This window comes from Lolium rigidum, chromosome 5, assembly GCF_022539505.1.
Source record: "Lolium rigidum isolate FL_2022 chromosome 5, APGP_CSIRO_Lrig_0.1, whole genome shotgun sequence".
NCBI classification, from domain to species: Eukaryota; Viridiplantae; Streptophyta; class Magnoliopsida; order Poales; family Poaceae; genus Lolium; species Lolium rigidum.
In genome coordinates, this window is record NC_061512.1 from 201,821,355 (window position 1) to 201,826,493 (window position 5,139).

The window sequence follows — 5,139 nt, forward strand, 5'->3', positions numbered from 1 at the left end:
GTCATCTCAACGTTGGGATCACCTCCCTACAAATTCAGTTCAAATTGTTTCTTTGCATTAGTTACGTGTAATAAGAGGGACAAGTCACGGATTGCAAAAGTATTGGCTAAAAGGGACTTGTTAGAAATTACTTTTTCGTAGAACCAATCCAGGAATTTTTTCTTTCCGGACGACTCTCTTTCAAAAGAATCTCCATCTCCGCATCGAGGGATCCGTCGATCTCGTCCAATATTTATCCTTGTATTGGCTAAAAGGGAGAAAAAACGTATTAGACCAAAATCGAGTTACTAATTGCAAAGTAATTTGTTCACCATTTTACCTTATGAATTTGAGCACTTCTTGCATGTTCGTAACCACATAAAACATTATGCAATCTTTCTCTTCCTTTGTCAAGATGCCCTTTTTAGAGGCACCAGCCTTGCCACCGTGACATTTGAAGAGGAGGAGCTTGGGGTCATGCTTGGGCTCGTCGATATTGTACCGAGATATCGGGTTATGCATAGTGGGAACATCATCCGCATAGTACGTTGTCGTGGCGTCCGCCATCTCCCGGAGGATAGTTGCCTCAGCTATGCATGCTTCAATCTTATTTTTGTTGCCACATTTGTTTCGAATATACTTGAACTCTCTCTCAATACAAAACTGCCAACGATATCGCACCGGTCCACCCAAGAGTGCCTCGTTCGCAAGATGCACAATGAGATGTAACATCGGAGTAAAGAAACCCGGTGGAAAGATCATCTCTAACTTGCATAACAACTCCGGCACTTGATCATGCAACTTCGCAATCACCGACTCACATATCCGCTAGCACGGCACCGTGCGGAAGAAATGGCTCAACTCCGCAAGCACTCGCCAGACATGCTCGGGGAGATACCCTCGAACCATCACCGGCATCAGTCGCTCAATCCATATATGATAGTCGTGACTCTTGAGCCCGTTTACTTTTCGTGTTGTAAGATTGACTCCCTTACTCATATTCGAACAATAGCCATCTGGGAACATAACGGCGTATTTCAGCCACATCATTGCCTCCTTCTTCTGGAGACTATCAAGCACGTAGTTGGCATGCGGCTTGACCCAATTTTTTCTATTGCCCTCGGGAGGATGCATGTGTAGTCTTTGCCCGTCACACGGATTCTCAACATCGACTCTAGCCTTGACATTATCCTTTATCTTGTCAGGAATGTTCAGGACGGTGTTAAAAACGGACTCCCCCACATTCTTTTCGGTGTGCATCATATCGATGTTATGGGGAAGTTCGAGATCCTTGTAATACTCGAGCTGCGTTAAGCCTGGCACGTGAGTCCGGCTTGTGTGTCTCACCATATCCCACATATGTTTTGCCGGGTTCTTTACTACGCCTGGAGAGCACGTAGCTCACCATCAACAGTTTCACCATTGAACTTTGGTATCGTTTCTTCTTCACGCACAACTTTGCCCTTTGTGAAGTTCTTTTTGTCTCCTCCGAACCGATGCCCTCTTTTGAGGTACTTTCGATGTTTGTCAAATGCGACATATTTGCGACCCGCATTCAGCCAAATGAACTCCAATCGGTGCTCGCACACTCGGGCATGGAAACCTACCAGCTGTACAATGCCCGCAAAATAGAGCGTACCCGTGTAGGTCGTGCATGGAATATTGGAACCAAACTTTCATGACAAAGTTTGTCTTCGTTGCTCGGTCGTATGTCAAGGTCCCATGGTGCCAAGAGTGGTGCAAATCATCCACAAGCGGTTGCATGAATACACTCAAATTCTTCCCCGGGTAATCGGGCCCCGGAATGATCATCGACAGGAATATGGTCTTCCTTTGCATAAGGACTCCGGGAGGGAGATTGAGCGGAATAACAAACACGGGCCAACAGCCGTACGCGGATGCCGACATACCATATGGATTGAATCCATCGGTTGCTATCGCAATTCCGACATTCCGAGCATCATTTGCCTTATCGGGGTGTTTTGCATCGAAGTTCCGCCATGCTTTACCATCGGATGGGTGCCCCATGTTTAGTCGTCCCTCCGCGTCCTTGAATCTCAACCCGTTCTTATGCCACGTCATCTCGTTTGGCTGACTCCTCGGACATGTAAAGCCGTTGGATTCTTTTTATGAACGGGAGATAACGAAGAATCTTCACGGCGACTTTTGTCCGCACCTTCTCACCATTAGCTCCGGTTATCTCATGATACCTAGAGGACCCACACTTGCTACAATATTTGTCATCCGCAAACTCTTTCCAAAACAAAAGACAGTTTTTGGGACAACAATCATACTTCACATAATCCATGCCGAGCGCTTTCAACATTTTCTTTGCTCGCATACATGGTTTTAGGCGGACAATGGCCTTCGGGCAACATGTTACCAACTCGTTACCAAAAAAATTCAAAGCATGCACGGGTGTCGTCGAAGCCGGGCCTTGTCGGCTAGTACTTGCGCGATGGCATCGAGCCGAGAAATTTTTGCACCCTCGTATAGAGGCCTCTTAGCCGCAGCCATCATATCATAGAAGGCCTTTGCGGTAGGCTCGGGTTCCTCCGGTTCGGCGGTTCCTCCGGTTCGGCGGTCCCTCCGGTTCTGGCGGTTCCTCCTGTTCTGGCGATTCTGGCATGTAGGCATCGTGGAGATCATCTAGCAAGTATCTAATCCCATCGTCCTCATTGCCATCGATTCGCTGCCTCATCACCTCACCTCTGTCACGTTCGTATTGAGCAAAGTCGACACACGTGACGTAATCAGGCATATACCCATTCAACCAAACATGTTTAGTCATATCATCCTTTCCGTGACGATGACGCCTCTTGCAACGAGCGCAAGGGCAACTTGGACGAACGCTCGACTTTGAACCACGCGCTAACTCCTTCACTAATAAATTGGTCTTCCATACCCACTCTTCCGTCATTTCGGTCGAACTAGCACGGCCACTCGTACATCCACCCATTATCAGCCATCCTCTCGCTTGATTGGGAGACAAACAACAAATAGTACCATGAAATTAAATGCATCATATTTTTATTTATTTTACCGGGCGAAACGCATGCATCAACCTACATCTCTACTAGGTGGGCTCCTAGCAGCCGCCGGATCCGTAGTTGGCTACGTTCTCCATGCTCTACCCCGGTCCAAGTCAGAATTTCGGCAGCACCTCCCCGCTGCTCTCCCGATACACGTCTCGGCAAAAAACCGAGAGGATGTGCATCCGGAGAACAATGGGGAGGCGCCGCCGAAATCCTGACTCGGACCGGAGTAGAACATGGAAAACGTAGACAACTACGCATCCGCCGACTGTCCCGTAAATGCCGCAAGCGTTACGGTTGAAAATATGCCGACCACTAATGCATATTTATCCGCGTAACGCTCGCGGACGGGAAGTGACACCTAGGTTACGCAACTTTACTTGAAAAATGAATCTAGTGATGTAAAAAATATGGAGGAGGTGGAGTTTTAGCTCACCCTCGGCGATGTCGGCGACCGTCTCGAATCGCGTCAAGCAGTAGGGACCCGGGGTCATCACGCCATCGGCCTAGTTTAGACAACAACAAATTCAAATTGTTAAAATCATATTTCTATTTCTATTTGCTATTTTCCATTTCTATTTCTATTTTCTATTTTCCATTTCTATTTTCCATTTCTATTTCTATCTCCTATTTTCCATTTCTATTTCTATTTGCTATTTTTCAGATTGCAACAAGTAATTAGTAAAATGCAAAAAACAATTACCTATGGGGAGGCAGGGGCGGATCCGGGGAGGCCGACGCGCGGCAGGGGTGGAGCAGGGGAGGCACGGGCGCGGCAGGGGCGGAGCAGGGGAGGCACGGGCGCGGCAGGCAGGGGCGGAGCAGGGGAGGCAGCGGCAGGGGCGGAGCAGGGGAGGCAGGGGCGGAGCAGGGGAGGCGGCGGCGCGCGGGGTTGGAGGAGGCGACGGCGGCGACGGTGAGGAGGAGGGGACGGCGGCGACGGTGAGGAGGAGGGGACGGCGGGGTTGGGGGAGGGCAGTGGCGGAGCAGGGGAGGCGGCGGCGGCGCGCGGGGTTGGTGGAGGCGACGGCGGCGACGGTGAGGAGGAGGGGACGGCGGCGACGGTGAGGAGGAGGGGACGGCGGGGTTGGGGGAGGGCAGTGGCGGCGCGCGGGGTTGGGGGAGGGCAGTGGCGGCGCGGCGCGGGGTTGGGGGTCGGCAGTGGCGGCGCGCGGGGTTGGAGCTGAGGGCGTGCGGGGTCGGTCGGCCCGACCAACTTAGTTAACTAACCCTATCTTTTTTTTTTCTATTTCTATTTTTATTTTTCTTTCTATTTTTATTTTTCTTTTTCTTTTTTCCTTTTTATTTCTTTATTTACTTTTTCAGTGGTTGCTAGGAGCTGAGCGCGCGGGGTGGAGGAGCTGAGGGTGGCGACACATAAAATGACGCCACGCGGTTATTTTTATTTTTATTTCTATTTCTATTTTTATTTTTCTTTTTTTCTTTTTATTTCTTTATTTACTTTTGCAGTGGTTGCTAGGAGCTGAGCGCGCGGGGTGGAGGAGCTGAGGGTGGCGACACATAAAATGACTCCGACACATAAAATGACGCCACACATAAAACGGGGCCGCCGGGACATGCGGTATGGCCGTACCGGGCGGGCGGTTGCACCCGTCCGCCAACGCGCGAAACGGAAAACATTTAGCACATAAAATGACGCGTCCTAGACCTAAAACCATTTTTCCCTCCATTTATTGAGCGAAGGAAAGTGTCGCCCCAGTTCAAATCCGGTCGGTTTCCGGCGGATTCGGCGGGGCACCGCGAGAAGCGGGTGGGATTCGCGAGATGGCTTCCGCGCGCATATGGCATGTGATAGGTGGTGCGTAGGAGGTATCCTACCGCTGCGCGGAGGTCCCGCGCGATACCGAAATGCGCACCATGTAGCCGCTTCACAAAAAAAGCCCTTCCAGGCACCCCGAAAATGGAAAAACCGTCGCCCGTGGTTCGGATTGGAAATCCGCGACCGGGGCCTTGCTTCCCATCCTAGGGCCCACGCACGTGCCAAATATGGCCTCGTTCCGACAAACTATGTGGTGAAACGGGCCGTTTCCTACTCATTTCCCCTAAAAGCCATAGAACTCCGCACGAGATAGCCCTGTTCGTGAAGGGTTCTCCAAGATAATTG